Source organism: Ursus arctos, chromosome X (genome assembly GCF_023065955.2).
Source record: "Ursus arctos isolate Adak ecotype North America chromosome X, UrsArc2.0, whole genome shotgun sequence".
In the NCBI taxonomy this organism is placed as follows: domain Eukaryota; kingdom Metazoa; phylum Chordata; class Mammalia; order Carnivora; family Ursidae; genus Ursus; species Ursus arctos.
The window spans coordinates 107925611-107946462 of NC_079873.1; positions in this window are offsets into that span (position 1 = coordinate 107925611).

Sequence of the window (20852 nt, forward strand, 5' to 3'; positions counted from 1 at the left end):
AGAAGTTGCAAGAGGTTCAGAAGCAGACCTTGGCTGGCCTTGCAGGGGGAGCAATTCTCTTGGAGATTTATTGAGTTCTGACTAAGTGCAAGCCCTAAATACAGGGAAATGTTTGTAAATATCAACTTCTATTCAGCAGGTTATTTACTTTCTAAAAAGGTTATTCTCCCATAAAATGGTAGCATGCTCTGCTCGAACTTGGAAGTCAGCAAATTAAGGTGATGGTTGGCCATTTAGAAAAAAAAAATCTAAACAAACAACTGAATCAACTGTTGGGACTATCTCATCAACTATAAGATCCAGACCAATGTGTAGCACAATTGCCCAGACGTCGAATAAGCAACGACAGATGTGTGATAGTAAAAAAGAAGATGGAGTTCAAGACTGAAGAGCCGTGAGTTTGTTCTCGTTCTACCACTGCCAGCCGTACGGCCTTGGACAGTCACTTATACTCTCGAGCCCTTGTCCTTTCCTCATCCGTAAAATGAAGCGAGACAAACACCCACCCTGCAGGCTTGTAATGATGAGCAAATTGGATGGGGTTCATAAAAGTGGTTCATAAAGTCTTCTACCAGACTTAGCCATCACTACTTCTGAAGCAGGAAGGCATCCATTCAGAGATGATTTAATACAACATCTTCCTTCCACCAATGAAGAGACTTAGGCTTAGTGCTAGAGCTGGGTCTAGAACCCAGTTCTCCCATTCCCTGGGCTCGCTTCCTCCGAGACGACAGAAGCAAAGTAGCTGGATGTCTCACAGAAGTCGGAACAAAATGGGTTATATGCTTTGGGGCACTGACTCAGTCCCTTATCCTGTAGAGAGACATAGTTTTCTTGGTACAGACTCTTCTTCCTTAAGATCACTTCTGTAGCCTTCCCAGAGAACACATTCATTCTACTGAGTCATTCTTGCTTGCAGCTCAATGAGTCAGAATCTTATCTATCCCCATCAGAAGTTCAAGTTGTTGTCAGGAACAAGATGAAATGAAAAAGAGACACGGATGCACAGAGAGGCCATCACTTGCTTATCCTTGGGGCATAAAGCAATTTGAATAAAGGAGCACTAAAGAAGGACACAAGCATTAATTTCACTGCAGTATTGGTGCCTGCTGTGGAAATAAAATGGTAACACAGACATACAGAGTATCATCTGTGGGGCACCGTGGCCGAGGGCTGGTATTTGTGAGGTGTAGTGGGGAGAGTTAGGGTATCTGACAGGAAGATAGATGACCTGGACTCTTGAATCCATACTGCTAAGCACTGTGACCTTAGACATGTCCTTTAAGCTCAAGGAACCTGAGGTCTTATCTGTAAAGTGAAGAATGACATTAGCACTGTGAGCCTCCCAGAACTGGGTCAGGTCCAAATGCAACGTAGGGACGATGTGGGCCTTCAATGAGATAAGGAATCTAAAGCCCCCAGTCAGGGCCAGATGGTCAGCCGAGCCCAATAAAGATCAGCACTTCTTTCTTGTAAGACTACCCCCCCCCGTAGTGATGAGCTTTTGCACAAAAAGGGAGCACAGGTTCGTAAGAGAGGGGGTAAAACATGCGGAAAGGAAAAGCAAGGTGCAGAGGCCACACGGCGTGGTGCTCAAGAGCGTGGGTTCTGGGCCCCTCGGACTGGAGCGACAAGCTGGGCTCTGCTTTGGAAGGCACCAGCAGGCGCCAGGCCGCGACCTAAGCCACGCCTCAGTCTGCTCATTTACAAACTGCGAGCCTGGGCCCTACCGCCCGCCCCGTCGCGAGGGCTAAATGAGGTGGCTCCCAGCGCGCGGCAAGTGCCTGGCGCAGAAACTTGTTAAAGTGAGCCGATATACATCAAAGCACGTTCGTAAACCCTAAAGTGATATAAACATGTAAGAAATTATTATAACAAGGACAAAATTCTATGCAAAACACCAATGCTTAGCTAATTGCTTAAGTGTTATGGGAAAATTCATTATACTGTCCAAATGTAAAACACGCTCATTTACGGCAGTTTCCCCTCCAGCTGTGCCAGTGATGAGGTGGGGAATACTCGAAGGTTTCTTTTAAACACAGCTGCTTTATGTATTATTGTCAATTTTCTCCATTCTTTTCAATTTGATCATTTGGACTCTCTCTTTTATGCTTCTAAAATGGTCAGAATAGCAGACATTTGGTGAAGGTAACTTGCAAATGTGGAAGCAAGCACTTTAAAGTGAGTTAGAATCCACGTGAGCTCCTCTTCTCCAAAAGCCCATGGTGTGTTCCAGATAGATGCTTTGAAATCATTAGCATTAATATATGGGATATCGCAGAAAGGAAACTTAATTTGCCTTCAGAATGTATTTTGGGAATATATTTTTAGAAACAACTACTATTGTAAGGAAAGATAGGAAATGCATTTTATGATAATTAATATTTTGGAGGAAACAGAGGGATCTAGATAAACAATTATCTTTTTTTAAAAGATTTTATTTTTAAGTACTCTCTACACCCAACACGGGGCTCGGACTCACAACCCTGAGATCAAGAGTCCTGTACTCTACTGACCGAGCCAGCCAGGCGCCCCTAGATAAACAATTATTTTAATAGTCGTAATATAATACCAGAGAAATCTCAGTGAAATACGTACAGATACATAGATAGTTACATTTGAATAATTTCGAGATCTCTTTGGTTCAACCTTATCGTAGATCTTGTAATGAAAGAATTTATCATTAAATGTACCCAGATCACATTAGTCTAAACTAACCAAACTAGAAACTCCTTCTACAGCCTCTCGGGCAGATGTTCTCTCCTGCCTGCAGTCCTTCCACTGACAAAGCAGTCAGTTCCAGCTGCATTGTTAGAAACGGTTGCTTTAAGCAGAGTGGTCAGAAGTGACTCTGGCACTTCTTTTTAAAGATTTTATTAATTTATTTGACAGAGGAAGAGAGAGAGAGAGCCCAGGCACAAGGAGAGGGAGCAGCAGGCAGAGGGAGAAGGAAGGTCCCCGCTGAGCAGGGAGCCCAATGAGGGACTCAGTCCCAGGACCCTGGGATCATGACCTGAGCTGAAGGCAGCCACCTAACTGAGCCACCCAGAAAAAGAGGCGCCTCTTTTTCTTTAAGATTTATTTATTTATTTATTTGAGGGGGGAAGGGGCTGAGGGAGAAGGAGAAAGAGTCTTAAGCAGACTCCGCACTGAGTGTGGAGCCTGACGGGGGGACTTGATCTCACAACCATGAGATGGTCACCGGAGCTGAAACCGAGAACCCACGCTTCACCGACTGAGCCACCCAGGCGCCCCTATGCTGGCATTTCTATGGAGCACGGCTTGAAGGTTGCAGACTGGATGGGAAGAGGGATTAAAAGGCTTGTCTTGCAATTGCATTTGCCTAGCAAGCACATGCTTTTTACCTGGAGTGTGTGTTTACTTCACATAGTTTGGGAGTGGGAAAAAGTTAGGAAGATCAAAGGAGACTAAACCATGCATTAGCACCTCTAATGCCCCAGAAACTTCCATCTTCCCAGTTCTGCCCTTGGCTGCATGCCACACATGTTTGATTTGTAGTCACAGTAAAATGCCAAATGGCAGGGGATTTTTTATGTTAAAACTAGGTTCTACTAAAAAAACCATTTGCTAAATCATCATGATTTCAATAAATCAACTGTGCCGAGGAGATTCCAAAGAGGAGGAGGGTGAATTCAAGTAGCAAGAGATATTGTCAATCAAAATTAATTAAGAAATTATATATCAATCAATAATCTTCTAAAAAGTCTTGTAATGACCTCTGTTACTCTGTTTAAGCATAAATAAGATAATCAACCATGTTACCTTTCTGGAGATTAGATCTTTTCCAATTAACTTGACTTAATTAACTCTCTAAGGTGTTGAACTTTCGATGCCTCAGACACTGTACTTGCAGATTATTACAATTGGAGTATTTGCTGAATTTACTGTTATTTTTATCATCACTAGACAAATGGAATTCAAAACTTAAATTCACGTGTGTGTGGGATAAAGACTTTTAAGGTGAAAAAATAGGACCTTATTTAGACAATTGAAATAAGTAAAATTGAAAGACCCCTGAGGCCAATCTTTGTTCCCTCATTAACAATTTTAGGAAGTCAGCTAGCTTCCAGTAACCGTATGGGGCCATTTCAAGTGACCAGTCTTAATCATTCCTCCATGTATTTCCCTTCCTTCCCATCTCATAGAGACAGTGCCAACAGATGGGAAAGCTCGCACTTCCTCTCACCATTTCCATCTGCCCTGGCGTCCTTTCCACCTGCCTCCCAAGCAAGTGGAGGCATGGCTCTGCCCTTTATTGAAGGCTCACCCCTTTGCTTTGCTTTGGCTTTGGCTCCCATCACCATCTCCTCCGCAGGGACCTTGCTCCATCAGACAGCCCGCATCTCCCTGGATCCTCGACCTCACTCTCTCCACTGGCTCCTTCTCCTCGGCTAATACAAAGGCTCAGGTCTCCCTCATCTAACAATGAATGAATGACGCCCTCCTTTCACCCTCCCGGTTTAACCCTGTTTCTCTACTTCTTGAAAGACATCTCTATACTCCCTGCATTCCCCTTCCTCAACAGTCAGTCATGCCTCCTCTGACTGGAGTTTGGCTTCTGATCCCATGACCACTTCTCAGACCTAATCGTATTTTTTCAATTGAGGTGAAATTCCCATTAACATAAAGTTAACCATTTCAAACTGTACAATCCAGTGGCATTTAGTACATTCACACGTACAACCATCGCCTCTAGTTCCAGAATATTTTCCATTACCCTAAAAGGAGATCCTGTACGTATTAATCAGTCACTATTCTTTCCCCCTCAGCCCCCGGCAACCAATAACCTGCTTTCTGTCTCTATGGATTTGCCTATTCTAGATATTTCTTTTTTTTATTTTTTATTATGATATGTTAGTCACCATACAGCACATCATTAGGTTTTGACGTAGTGTTCCATGATTCATTGTTTGCGTGTCCTTATAAATAGGATCGTACAACATGTGGTCTTTTCTTGACTGGCTTCTTAGGATGATTTTGTCAAGGTTCATCCACACTGTAACACAGATCAGTGCTTTGTTACTTTTGAAGATTAAATAATATTCCACCTCACGGATATACCACTTTCTGCTGATCTGTTCGTAAGTTGATGGGTATTTAGGTTGATCCAAGCTTATGTACGGTTGGTTCTCATCTTATTTGACCTTTTGGAGACATGTGATGCTGCCTACTTCATAAATCCTTTCTTTCCTCGACTTCTGATATGAACCACTCTTACAGCTTCTCTGACTGTTCTCTTCACATCCTCCTCTCATGGCCCCTTCAGTGAAGGGGTTCCCCTGAGACTGGCCTTTGTCCTCTTTTCGCATTCTCTGTGCCCCTTGCCCACACTACCAACTACCAATGGCCCCTGTGAAAACGTCATCTGTTTCTAGTGCAGATCAAGGGATGTTATTCTCAGGATGTGAAGCAGAGTGAAATGGGAATACTGGGGACCCCACTATGCACACCATGTTTAGGGTAGCTGCAGAATGGTTTATGCTGTCTCCCAAGCTCCCACCACCCAAAAAAGCCAAATCCCTCTCATGGTACCCTCCCTGCCACTGGCCCAGTTTCAACCCTTCAAACTACAGATGCACAATATCGATTCAGTGGGGGAAGATGTCAAAGAACACATGTCATGTGGACAGAACAATTGCTTGACTCAATTTTTCATTTTTCAATCTATTGCTTTGTTGTCAAACACAGCTTCAGTGCAAAGTTTTAGCAGCAGGAGGAAGGTTCCATTTCAGCAACTCATGCTTCTGTTATTTTCTCTTTTCCCCACCTCAAACTGACTCACCTTTGGCTAAAAGAAATATATTATCGGCAAATATTGACTTGAAAGACTATGCAATTTACATCTTAATGCAGCGTAATAAGTCTCATTATAGTTCTCTCAGGAACTACAGACCTGGCATGTTTTGGGGTGTTTTTTTTTTTTTTTTTGCTTTCAGTTTAATACTATTTTCGCTTTGTGATTTTAGCAAATAACAAAGATCGGTGCTTTAGGTTTTGCAGGGTAGAGCTGGACAGTGTTCTATCAACAGGGTCTCTTTTAGCTTCAGTTGTTCCCCAGGGGCTGAAAAGAACAAGAGTCATTAGGAGGCTGTCAGTGTTTCAAGAGAAGTATTTCTGTTGTTATTAATAAAACTAACCAGAAACCATTCATTCAACATTTACCAAGCATTTACTGAGTGTCTATTGTGTGTTCCCGTAGCCCTCTTGGCATGCATCCCTAGGACTGCAATTAACACATTGAATAGAAATTCTGTTAACTTTTCTATTTTTCCTCTTTACACTGTGAGCTTCTCGGGGTAAGAACCATGTCTTGTTGATTACTGTATCTCCTGTGCCTAAGAAGTGTTCATTCATTCATTCATTCATTCAAGAAATCAATACCTAGTTACTGAGTGCCTACCATGTGCCTGACATTGTTCTATGCGCTGGAGATTCAGCAATGAATAAAACAGATAAAAGAAAAAAGCCCTGACTCTTCTGGTGTTTACATTCTCAGTGTGTGTGTGGGGAAGGGGGAGTAGAAAATAAGCAAGAAAGCAAAATATGTAGCATGTTAAATTAGGGCAAGAGCTTTGGATAAAAATGAAGGGGGTAGGGAGTGTGGGGCAGAGGAAGGTTGCAGTTTTATTTATTTATTTAAGACTTATTTCTTTACTTTAAATAAATAAATAAATTTTATTAATTTATATAGGAGGGGCAGAGGGAGAGGGAGAGAAGCAGACTTCCCGCTGAGCTCGGAGCCCGAAGTGGGGTTCAATCCTGGACCCTGAGATCATGACCTGAGCCAAAATCAAGAGTCACATACTTAACCGACTGAGCCACCCAGGCGCTCCAGGTTATAATTTTCAATAGAGTTATTAGGGAAGGTCTTACTGAGAAGGTGACATTTGAGCAGAGACCAGAAAGAAGGGCAAGAGGAAGCCATGTGGATATCTGTGGGAAAGGTATTCCAGGCAGAGGCAACAAGCATAGAAAGTCTTAGAGGTGATTATAGAAACCTGAGTTTTCCTCTAAAGGAGATAGGAAGCCACTAGAGGGGAGTGAAGGATTAGGAGGTCCACTTGGGCTATGCAAATTTTAAGACGGCCACCAGACACCCGAGAGGGAATATTGAGCAGGCAGGTGGATGTGTGAGCCCAGAGTTTAGGGGAGAGGTCTAGAATGGAGAGAGATATTTGGGAGTGGTTGGCATACAGATGGTCTTTAAAGCCATGAGATTTAGGGCACCTGGGTGGCTCAGTCAGTGAAGCATCTACCTTTGGCTCAGGTCATGATCCCAGAGTCTTGGGACCGAGCCCCACATTGGGCTCCCTGCTCAGCAGAGAACCTGCTTCTCCCTGCACTGCTGCCCCCCACTTGCGCTCACTCTCTCTCTGTCAAATAAATAAACAAAAATCTTTAATAAAAAAATAAAGCCATGAGATCGGAGGACAGTGGCACGGGGAGGAGTGCAGGTAGAGCGCAGATACAGGATGGAGGGAAGAGGTGAGCCAGCACGGGAGACTGAGAAGGAATGGCTCCTCAGGAAGAGGCAAGTCAGGAGACTAGGAGTTGATCATTGGGTTGGACAATGCAAAGGTCATCAGTCGCCTTGACAAAAGCCTTTCCAGTGGAAGGGAAGAGCTGATATGAGTGGAGAATGAGAGGAGAGAGAGTGGACATGTGCGTACAGGCAATGTTTTTGAGGCATTTTTACTATGGGGGGGCAGAGAAAGCAGGTGGCTGCTAGAGGAATGGTTTTGCTTTAATTGGGAGAAACTGTAACGTGTGTAGGCTGATGGAAATGATCCCGCCGAGAAAGGAAAACATGACGCAGGAGGGAGAGAGGAGAATAACCATCTAAGGTCCTTGACTAGTAGGTGAGAAGGGAGAAATGTGCATGAATGAGTAACTCTCACCAGCAGCCCCCATAAGAACTTCCAATACTAGTTGTTTGCATCCTTAAAATGGGACTAGTGGAACGTTCTAAAGTGTAAACTCCAAGAGGGCAGAGGCATTCGTGTGGTTTGTCCTCTGCTGTAGTCCCGGCGCCTAGAACCAGGCCTGGCGTGCATGGGAAGAACCTCATGGGTATTTGTTGAAGGAATGACTAACTCGCTTCTAATTATTGATTGAAAGGCTTCAGGGCTTCAAGATGGGACAAAGAGTCCTCTGGACCTCTGGTGATTAAGTGGAATGTATCCTACCATCAGAAGCTTGATACCATATGTTCTCAATATATATTGTCACTTTTATGCGTGATCTAAAAGGGCCAGGCAAGCGGACGTGTGGAGACCCATAAGGCACCGCCAACACTGTCATAAACGTGCCTCATGTCTATATTCATGACCTAGAAAATGATGGTTTGGGAGGCCACGGCCCCTGCTGGGGAACGGTTCAGAAATGTTCTGTACGCATGTGTGAAATCAAAGTTGCAGCCTGAAGCTGTCGGGAGAAGGAGGATGTTTCATTCTTTGAGTAAAGTGGAAAATCACCTCCTTCTAATTAAAAACAACTGGTGATGGAGAGTTTTCGATTCTTAGTGCAAGATGTATTATAATGGCTTTTTTCTTTAATTAATTCTCAAAGCCAATGGCTGAAATAGGAAAGGATTACCAGCTCCTAAAATTACTTTGGGAAGGTCCTGAAAACAAGCTCCTGGGAGGAGGAGGCTTCAGAACATAAAAGAGACATTCTGAACAAAATGCATATTCAATTCAATGGATCATTTGCTCCCAAGCCATCTTCCTACATTTTGATGTTTTGTGCCAGGCGCGGGGACACACACACGAGTAACGCGGAGGTCTCCGCCTGGAAGGAGCTCGTGGTCTAACGGTGGGGACTATCCAGGAGCCAGGAGATTCGGAGAGCAGCGTTGTGAAGGAGTCTCGAGGAAAAACACCTAATCCACTTGAGGAGGGAGGTCAAGGAAGATTTGTTTGCATTTTATGGAAAATGTTAAATGTATCCAAAAGTACAAAGAAACATACAGCAAACCCCTGTATACCCATAGCCCAGCTTCAACATAACCGTTGCCAACCTTCTTTCCTTCACTCCCTTCCCCTCGTTTTCTTCCTAAGGTATTTCAAACCATATCACAGACATTCTATCATTTCACCTATAAATACTTTATTGTGTTTCTGTAACTTATTATAAGGACTTAAAAAGAAAACATAACCGCCATCACACTTCACGCAACTAACAGTGAGGAAGGCTCCTTGAGGACATGTACGTGTAAGCCAGGGGAAGGCAGAGGGCACAGCTGGGCCAAGGGGACGAGAAGGCCTTGAGAAGGCCAGGAGAGAGCCTAACCCGGCTTTTGTGGAAAACCACACGGAGTTCGGCGACTGGAGCGTGGGGTGACCTTGGCCCTGGGCCAAGCCTCTCGTTCATACTATCTTGCTTAATCTTCACAACAACGAGACTACAATAGGTACACATAATTCACTCCAGACAAGAGAAGGAAGCTTTGCGATATTAAATAAATGGCTTACGGATCATCCTGCGGCTAAACAAATAAAAGAGCTGGATTGCGAAACCGGGTCCTTCAGAGGCCCTGGGTACCTAACCGCTGCGCCACCCGACCTGCACAGATGTTTACGATTATCCACATCTTTACGTGTTTGCCCCTTCGATCTCGTTCTACACGAGTTCTACACAACTTTACCAATTCGTGGTTAGCTGCTTTGCTTCTTAAAACGGTTAAAATGAGGTGTTTTTCTAGTGGGAGGGGGAGGAGGCAAGGTTTAGTTGGGTTTAAAGCAGTGGAAATTCACAGCAAGATGCACGCTTGTAATATATGAATCTTTTGTACTTCAAGCAACACGAATTTAACTGAGTCATCTGCTGTCGCTGGATAGTAGCATACCCTAATTGCAAGAAAAGCATCTAGAAGGAAAAAACAGTCTCCTGAGTGCTGAACTTGCAAAGCTACAGTGGCAAAGCCACAGTGAGCCCCACAGACGTCAGAAGCCCCTCAATTGCCTTCTTGAGAAAATCCGGTATTTGCTGATGCAGATATCCTAAGGTAAGAAAAGGCTAATTATGATGTTTTTATGAGAACTGAATTTTGTATTTAATTAACAGATTAAGTTATTCCCTGTTGCTAACAGGCTGTGTTCTCAATGAAACCAAATATTATGACAATTGCCAAGTTTATTAGATAGTTTATTGTATGAATGCTAAAAGTCTATTTTACTGAGTTCCCTGCCTCCCTCCCATTGGTTTCTGCCTCAAGCCCAGGTTTCAGGTATCACAATTTACCTGCCATTTTAGTTTGGCAGTTCTGGAATTCTCTAGGTATGCTTTTACCTTCAGGTTTCTGCTTTACAAAGTGACACTCCAATGCCTGGCAACCTACCGCTGTTGGTTGCGTTCACAGAATTTTCCCCACACTTCAATTATTTATTTTTTAAGATGTATTTATTTATTTGAGAGAACGCGTGCGCATGAGAGGGCAAGCGGAGGGGGGGTTGGGGAAGAGGGAAAGGAAGAGAGAGAATCTCAAGCACACTCCCTCCCGAGCATGGAGCCCAATGTGGGGCTCGATCCCAGGACCCCAAGATCATGACCTGAGCTGAAATCAAGAGTCGGACGCTTCACCAACTGAGCCACCCAGGTGCCCCCGACACTTCAATTATGCAGCAAAAGAATCAAGAACAAGAGGGCAGAGCATGGCTGAGCCCCTGCCTCTCTCCACCGTGCCCCAGCAGGACGTGGTAGCTGGGGACGTGCTCTCTGGTCCCAGACCGGCACGGGTTCTTGTTCCAGCCCCACCACGGCCCACATGTGGCACTATGGGAAAGCACGTGCAAGCAGAGCATGGCGGTTGCATGTCAATCTTTTCGCCCAGGCTACCTGCGTTTGACACCCAGTTCAACTCCTTCCTTGCTGGACATGCTATATAAATGGCATCACATCTCCCTGCCTTGAGTTCCTCGGCTGCAGGGGGGCTGATAATCACAGTGTCTACCCCGTGGAGTTGTGACCAGGGGCCACTGAGTGCCTGGCAAATACACGTTAGCTTCTACTCGTTTCCAAAGTCCCACGTCAGAGCGGAGAGAGTATTTTGTGATTGTTGAAAACCTAAAAGGCTACAAAAGGCTACTCTACAAATAGTGAAACAAATCAGATCTCTCTTTGCTCGGTGGAGGGGGAGGCTTGCAAATACTTCACAGGAGCGGGCCCAACAAGGCTGTGAGGGCCAGCTTATGGAGACGCCCATCAGGACGATGTCTCAGTGGCTCCTGAGGCGGCCAGGCCCCTAGAGCTTCCAGACCCAACATCTGTACTTTTACAGTTAGAGTATCTTGCTTTCAGAGAAGAGTCCCATAAAATCAGCCTATCTCTCCAGCCCTGGGAAACTCCCTGAATTGGGGGGCAGGTCTTGCGGTTAGGGGGACTGCAGACTGTAGCCATGATGTCAGCAGCCTCGTGAAGGGACCCCCGAGTGCTAGATTGAAAACAGGGCTACTGCAGCATCTTTCGGATACTCTAGTGGTAGGAAGAGCCCCCCGAATACATTTTAAAACTTGATTTGAAATAAAAAGTCTCCTTCGTCTACAGAACAGAGGTTGACAGCCTTGTTAGAGCCAAACGCCACCCGCACATTAAGCAGAGCCCAAAGGGAATTTACCTATTCCTAATCTGGGCTGAGGCGAAAGAGACGAGGGATCAGCAAAAAGAAAGAGAAGAGGCAAAATGATGAGAAAGGGAAGGAGCCGAGGAGGGGAGGAAGTAGAGCTGGTCCTGAAGCCAGGTGGGGAAGATCCTGGCCACAGAGATGGTCCAGGAAGCCACACTGGGACACGAGCTGCAGAGTGTTGGGAAGCACATCCGCTTCAGAGCAAGAAAAACCCCTTAAATTTCACGTAATCAGACCTGACCATGTTCGAGATGGAAACACTGAGGCCCACCTGCTCACGGCCACGTAGGGAGTCGGGGGGAGAGCTGGGGCAGGAACCCTGGCCACCCGCCTTCCTGCCTGGAGATCTGGAAATTTCTGCCCCTCCTGGGTGGAAGTTTTGTTTGGAAATGGGTAACTATTGTCCTCCTGGAATGTCTACAATGAGCTGCAGGTACATTCACGCCACTTCCCGCCCGAGAGGTCGAGTCTTCATTGCAGGTTGCACTTTATAAGTGAAAGAGAACTCCCTCGGTGTGGACTGGGTTCTTTGGGAGGCCAGGAGGTGGAGGAGGGCTCGACTGAAGGCCTGGAAATACTAGTCAAGGACCCTTACTGACCTGAGAGCAGCAAAGAAAGCCCTGAATCTTCCGCAACTTTATCAGAACGCATTAAAAATGAAAATTGCGATTTCTTCTGAGAAAATATTGCTGTTTTCTAGTTTTATTAAAGGGCAACTTGCTCTTTCCTGCTACGCATGCTGGTGCCACGGAGTGATGCTTTGTCCCATTAGTACTCCGTGACCTGGGAGAAGAAAAAGATGAAGCTCCTTTCAAAGCGGCCTGGAAGGATTCCCTTGAGATGCAGATGCAAGCCAGGGATTCTCAAAACTGTTCAGAATAATTTCACAATGTAGACTAAAGCAAATATGTTCTGCCGCTGGCTAGAATCACGCCCTCACGGCACCCACAAAGACATTTCTCCAATGGACTTACCGACCACCCATCTAGTCTCTGAATTTCCTTTCTCCGCTACTGAGCAACCCGGACCCACACAGAAACACCCTCTCCATCTGGTCCAGGCCTTTGGCTCTGCAGCTTTAGTTCATCTTTATGAATTTCAGTGCTATCTTACAGTACAAACAAGATCACTATCAATTTGTTTGATGTCCCCTGCAAGCAGCTATAGGACATTATTAATTCTCTCCCAAGACCTTTCCCCTCTCACTCTCAGGGATATAAACAGAGTTATTCTAAACCATTTGCTGTGTTTTGACGTTCTTTTCAGAATAATTACCCAAACGCATCCACAAGAGTAAAGGAGGACATAAAAGATAAGACTGCCAGGGTTTAAGTCAAAGATCAGTTAAAATATCCAGCACTTGTCAAAAATAATATTTAGAAAAAAGGACTCCTAGAAAATATTTTTGTGCTCATTTCCACTAGACTGTAAAGGTCAATGGGCCAGACCCCACGTGAAGCAGTAGGTTCAGAATAGAGAGCGAGGCATCCAGTTGTATACGAATAAAAGAATGGAATGCATCAAGAAGTACATTTTTCTTTTGATGAAACCATAAAAAAATAAAGTGTCCCAAAGATAATAGAGTTGGAGCAGTGAGTTTCACACCACATGACAGAAGTCCCTAAACAACTTCACCGTAAGAAACTCGATTAGAGGAATTGCGCCAGCCCCTCCAATTTGCCTGGTAGTTGGTACTGGGGGACGGAGCCAGTTCAGAACTAGGGGGAAATGGGGATCGGATGACGCTTAGGGCTGAGGTGTGCGGTGCCTCAGAGGACACGCCCCACCCTCTCCACTAGCCCTGAGAGGTACCCTGGGCAGCAGAGGTGGTGGGTGGGAGGAGGGCTTCTCCGAATTCGGAAAGAGTACTCCGGTTCTTGGTTCCGCCCTTTGCCAAATTCTCGTTCAAGTTTCCAAGGTCCGTCTTGCAGAGATTTCACCCTCAGAAGTGCAGTCGATTGGCATTGCTTTCTTGAATAAAGAGATTTTCAAAAACAGAGCGATTTTATAGGCTACTGCTGTGGACTGACCGGTGTCTCCCCGAAAGGCAGGTGAAGTCTTAACCCCTCCTACCTATGAGGGCAACCTCATTTGGAAACAGAGTCTTTGAGGACATAACCAATTTAAGATGGGGCCCCATTGGATTAGTGTGGCCCCTCATCCAGTGACTGGTGTCCTTTATGAGACAAAGGGAATGTAGACACAGACATGCAGGCGCACAGAAGAGAAGGCTGTGCGAAGGGGCAGACAGAGGTTGGCGTGACAGATCCGCAAGCCAAAGATGCTGGCAACACCAGAAGCCGGAGGAGGCAGGTGTTTATCTTCCCCGAAAGCTTTCAGAGGAGCACAGCCCTGCCAACACCTTGATTTCAGACTTCTAGCCTCCAGAGCTGGGACACAATGCATTTCTGTCGTGTAAAGGCCACCGAGTTTGGGGCAGTTTGTTACAACAGCCCTGGGAAACGAATACGGACACTCTTGCCTTAAGGAACGACGTTAGTCTCCCCTTGAACAAAAATTATTCTGGCTCTTTTGCTTATATGAAGAACGGAATGCTAATACTAACCTAGTCTGGATGGGTACCCAAAATGGGTACCCACACCACTTTTCTATTTCCTTTTCTTCTTAAAGATTTATTTATTTATTTGAGAGAGAGACAGAGACAGAGACAGAGAGAGTGCAGACAAGTGGGGAGAGGGGCAGAGGGAGAGAGAATCTCAAGCAGACTCCCTGCGGAGCATGGAGCCCGATGCAGGGCTCGATCCCATTACCTTGAGATCACCACCCGAGCCAAAAGCACCAGTTGGATGCTTAACCGACTGAGCCACCCAGGTGCCCCAACTATACCATTTTTCAGGAACATTAGGGTGAAGCTTTAATTATGCTATACTTTACTCATACTAAACTACAGATAACCACTGTGCAGACTGGACATTCAAACTAAAGTATTTATTGTTTGCTAAATTAATTCCACAGGCCTCACTGATTTATCATTTTTATATTGCTCTGCTTCTTTAGACTTCTAGTTTCTACATTTCCCTCTTTGCTCAATTTGGAACAACAAGAGATCAACTCCTAGAAGACAGTTACCCACATGGAGTCGATCGCAAAAACCACCTCAAACTTCTGAAACAGATCTTCAGTGATAAAGAGTCCCAAACACCTATTATTTCCTTTAAAAATGTTTGTCTTCATTAACATCCCATAGTTCACATCACTATTCCAATACATTTGCATTTTCTATTGCTGTTGATAAAAGGATGTGCTTATCTATTTCACACGTTACAACTAAAAATTGGAAAGTAATATTTAGTATATCACTTTATAGCCAATAGACCCCAGAATTTTGTGATGGTTATCTGGTTGTTATTTGAAATGTATTTAAATACACACGGACCACCTTATCCTTTATCTTGCAGTCAAGAAGCTAGCTTTACTGTTCAGTATAACTTTTTGTGTTAGGCAACCAAAGAACCTGATTGACCTGGTTAAGTGGCTTGATCAGCGGCTTTTCCACAGATGAAAACATTGCCCACACTCTGCACATGAAGTGTATGTTCTCTTTTTAAAGACTTTAGAGATAAGGAGAGAGGGAGGGAGTGAATCTCAAGGAGACTCCCCACTGAGTGCAGAGTCTGACTCCGGGCTCGATCACACGACCCTGAGATCGTGACCTGAGCCGAAATCAAGAGCCAGATGTACAATCGGCTAAGCCACACGGGCGCCCCATGAAGCACATGTTCTTACACAGAGTGGATGTGATATCGGAGTTCTTAACTGATGGCTTTCATCAGGTTTCTATAGAATTAGCTCTACGCAAAGCTGTAATCAATGAAGGCTCCCAAGGTCATATCTGATCCAAGGCATCTCCTCCACCTGCTTGCTGGGGAGTTTCCCTGACCTGAAACTCCAGCATGTTAATCATGGTTCAAGGTTAAATATCTAACACAGAGATGTCCATCCAGAAGTCTCCCATTAAATAAGAACATCTTACCAGAGAGGGTAAGGAAGATGCTGAGTCGCATGCACTCCAGCCTTCTCTTGCTCACATATTAGGGTGAATTTGTTTACCTATCACATATTTCACATTTCAGAATCCAGAGAGAACTTTTTTTGGGAAGGATGAGACCCAGGAATGGGGGCGGGAGTGGAAAGGATACCCAGCGGGTCCTGGATGATGATACTGAGGGTGAAAATAGAGGTACAGTTAGTAATAACCTGACAATATCTCTGCTAGAATGGTCCAGCATTCAATTTGCTCACCAGAACTCCACCTCTACCCTTGCCACAGGCTTGCCTGCTGCGCCTTGAATCTGATGTTACAGTATACAGCTGTAGTCCATAGGCACTACAGAATAATGCAAAGATCAAGACCTTACGCTTTTGCGGTGAAACTGAGATTTGAATTCTGTCTCTGCTATTCATTGGCTGTGTGACCCAGGGCAAGTTACTCGACCTCTCTGAACATTCAGTTTTTTTTAAAAAAGATTTTATTTATTTATTTGACAGAGATAGAGACAGCCAGCGAGAGAGGGAACACAAGCAGGGGGAGTGGGAGAGGAAGAAGCAGGCTCCCAGCAGAGGAGCCTGATGTGGGGCTCGATCCCAGAACGCGGGGATCACACCCTGAGCCGAAGGCAGACGCTTAACCGCTGTGCCACCCAGGCGCCCCTGAACATTCAGTTTTTAATCTGTAAAATGTGAACAATGAAACTTCCCTAATAAAGTTGTTATGAGGATTAAATGACTTAATGCTTAATACATTGTCTCGCACATACCAAGCAATAAATAAATATTAGCTGTTATTAATACACCCAAACCAAGCAAATTAGCATTTGTTTCTCAGGGTCAGTCACTGAATGGTGGATCGGATAGTTGATTAATTGATCCAGTTCAGCCCCTGAGAAGTCTGAGGTAACCTTACCCTACTTGTGGGCCAGTTATATCACCTTACTAATCAAATAGGGCATTTAGTGGCCTAATTCACTACTGTGAAATGTAACTGCTAGCAATTAGTTACAGGATGGGGAGACAGAATGGATGGCAAGGTTTCAGAAAATTCCAGCAAATATATTTGTGTGGTTGTACCTGGGGAGGAGTGTTATACCTGTGTAGAGGAACCCAAAAACTTTACCGTACTTGCGTTCTTTGATCTCCTGTCCACACTTGGAAAGTATCCTGCATGACTCTGAGCTAGCTTGGCTTCCAGATGGTTGGATTCCTTCCCCTTCTAGCCCATACAGACCTAGAAACATTATGGAGACTTTCTATTTTCTTATTAAAGTAAATGATCTTCTGAGACATAACCCTCGGGTAGCTCCAGGAAAGGTCCAACTGAGATACCAAAATGTTTGGTATTCAAAGCCAAGAATGTCAATGCTGAGCAATAAACTAACATACACACATCCAGAGGAAGGCAACCAGCTTGGGGAAATGTCTAGAGGTCAGGGACAGTGGGCTTCAAGTATTCGAAGGGTTCTCAAGTGGAAGAGAGAGTAGACCAGCTCTGATTTATTCCAATGGGACCAGTAGGCAGAAGGGCTTGGGAGACAGATTTGATGAGACTAGGTTGTTCCAATATGTAGTGACCCCCCCCATTGATGAAGATGACTAAATAGAGGCTTGCTGACCAAATCTTAGGGAGTCTGGAGAAAGAATGTATTCCTTTGGAAGATATGGGTCTAGATAACAGCTAAGTGTCCTTCTACCTCTAAGATGACATTACCCAGTGATTCTATAAAAAGCCAGAGAATTCACATCTATTATTTCATTATTTCAGGAGGATTCCACTAGGTTTTAAGTCACCTTATGGAAAATTCTCCCGCCCTCCCAACAATGATGAACTAATCACAAAGATAGGTTCAACTTATTTTATATGTATTAAGGCACAGTTACTCATTCCAGTCTAAATGACTTCTTAAAACAAGTAAATAGTCTATAACTAGTACTGGGATTATACAAAGAGTAGAAGCTATTTGCAGATATGTGCAGTCGGAGGAAGAAAAATATGCCCTAATAAAATTACAGCTCATAAGTTTCAACATTAAAAACCCTGATTTAATTTTATAATCCATCCTTATGAAGTCACTGAAGATTTGTAAGCCTTTGCCTAATGAGGATCTACGGTATAATGGCCATAGTACTCTGAGGATGGAGGGGCAATGTACCTCGAAAAACATTTCAAAATCCATTTAATTATATCAGGCCCAATGACAAGCATTTATGAATGCACACATCAAAAACTGGAGGTGTGATTTGGGGTCACATATCATCGGCTGAGTAGCAGAAACAAAGCTAAGTAAATTTCTGCTTGGCTTCCCAAATTAACAGGATTGACTCAGTTTAATTCAAGTTTTGGTTTCCTCAAGGAGTAAACCTATGGTGCAGTACGATTTCAGCTGAATTAATTGCCTAATTCCTAACACCGAGTCCCTGTAACTTTTTCAAAGCAAGTAGATATGCCATACGTATTTCTGTGGAGACCCACTGCAGACAACAGAGACTCTGCTGTTCATCCAAGCAAAGAGGATGGGTCCGACAGCATCCTACACTTCCCACACACTGCTGTTTGCACCTTAGGTGTTATAAACTGAATACTAATTAGGTTTTAACACTTGTAATTAGATGGTTATTCATGCTGTTGTAATGTACTTTTCCTTTCCAAACTTGGTTTCATAGTTGTCACTTTCCAGCTCATTACCTGAGTTTTGGTGGCATCATTGACGACTTCCTACAGCTTTCGCCATTGATCAATGCTTATTTATTGAGTGAACCAACTCTTCAGAACCCAACCACTTCTGGTTTACTGCCCTAGCCTCCTAACGTGGTCTTGCTTCTTCCATCCTTGATCACTGATAGTCTGTTCTCAACACAGCTACCACAGGGGTTCTCTTAAAACCAAAGTTAGCTCATGGCCTTCCTCTGCAGAGATCCCTCCAGTAACTCAGCAAGTCAATCAGCATAAAAGTCAAAGTCTTGTGTAAGGCCCGAACTAGAAGGTCCTGTATATCCTTGTCCCTCCATTCTTTCTCTGGCTGCCTTTCGCACTACTCTCCCCTTCATTTGCCCTACCCATCAACTAGCCTCCTTACTATCACCACGCCTAGAATACTCCTGCCTTAGAACTTTTGCGCTGGTAAGGTTTTTGCACTACCAGGAATGATCTCCCATATACGGGCATGATTAACTCCCTCATGCCCTTTCTCAAATATTATCTTGATTAACCTATTTGAAATTACAACCCCCACCTTCATTACCCTGGTCTCTTTTTATATTACATGTAAATCCAATAAAAAATGCACAAAATATTTTTAGAACTACCAAATGCTAATAAAAGAAATTTAAAAACCTAAATAAATGGAGAGACGCACTATGTTCATGGAGTGGAAAACTCTACATAGTGAATATGTCAATGCTCCCCAAACTGATACACAGGTTTAACACAATTCCTATCAAAATCCTGCAGGATCATTTTGTAGATTGTAGATATACAAAAGGATTTTAAAAAATATATGGAAAGGTGAAGGCTAGGATAGCCAAAACAATTTTTTATAAAGAAAAACAAAGTGGAGGAATCATTCTACCTGATTTGAAGACTTATCATAATGCTACAATACTCAAGACAACATGGTACTGGCAGAGGAATAAATGCGTGGATCAATGGAACAGAATAGAGAACCCAGAAATAGACACATAGAAGTATGACTGACTGACTTTTAACAAAGAAATACAAGTAATCAATGGAAGAAGGATAGTCTTTTCAACAAATGACGCTGACACAATTGGACATCCATAGGCAAAAAAATAAAATCTAAATCTAAACTTCATATCTTATTATCCTCAAATAGATAATAAATTTAAATATATAATGTTAAGACCATAAAACTTTTAGTAGATAACATAGGAGAAAATTTTTATGACGGGGTTAGGAAATAAGTTATCAGGCAGGGCAAAAGTTGGTAGAGCATGCTACTCGAGCTCAGAGTCATGAGTTCAAACCCCATGTTGGGTATGGAGCTTACTTATAAGTTAATTAATTAAGTAAATGTCTATTTGAAAAATAAAAAATTATTTCAAAGCAAAAAAATTTTTTAAAACATATTGAAAATACCAAGTGATGGCAAATCACTCATACATTGTTGGTGAGAATTTAAAGTATTACTGACCCTCTAGAAATTAGTTTGACAGTTTCTCTTGAAATTAAATATACATTAAACATACAGCCTAGTAATCACATTCATGGGCATTTAGCCCAGAGAAAAGAAAAGGTATATTCACACGAAAACCCAAACTGGAAGCAAAACCCCGTGTCTTTCAACAAGTAAATGATGAAACAAACTGGTACATCCATATCACGGAATATTATTCCACAATAAAAAGGAATGAACTATTGACACACACAACAATTTAGATGGATCTGGAGGAATTTACACTGAATGAAGAAAGCCAGTCTCTAAAAGTTACAGCCTGCATGTATGTATTTTTAAACTTTAATGATGTTTTTTAAAAGACAAAACTAAAACTGTAAAAATGGAGAATGGATCAGAGGTTGCCGGGGGTTAAAGGTGGGGTGACGGAACAATTCCGTATTTTGATCGTGGTGGTGGTTATATGAATTTACAAATGGCATAAAATTCACAGACCTATATACCAAAGAGTCAATTCTACTATATGTTAATTAAAAAAATAATAATAAAGCCAGATACCAAAGACACTGCACATTATACATTACTATATCTGTGTTGTAACTCAATGGAAAAATCAAGAAATTAAGAAGAATGTAAGACTTGTGCCATATTTTAATGTCTGCATTTTCAATTAAAGTTAAGTGATGAGGGGTGCTGGGCTGGCTCTGTCGGTAGAGCGTGTGACTCTTGATCTCAGGGTCATGAGTTCAAGCCCCACACTGGGTACAGAGCCTACTTAAAAAGATAAAAATAATAAAGTTAAGTGACAAAAAGATATAAAAAACGAAATACAGGGGACTGCGCTAATTGTGTTTTCCTATTGATTTCTACTTATTACAGCGAGCTGATGGTAATACCTCGAAATATGTTTAGACTTGCTTTTGGCCCAACGTGTTGTCAAAGTTTTAGAATGTTCCAGATGTGCCTGAAAAGAATATGTGTAATATAGTTGTGGATTTTAATATTTTCTACATAGTCTATTAGGTCAAATTTATTTAATGTATTGTCCAAATATTTCACTA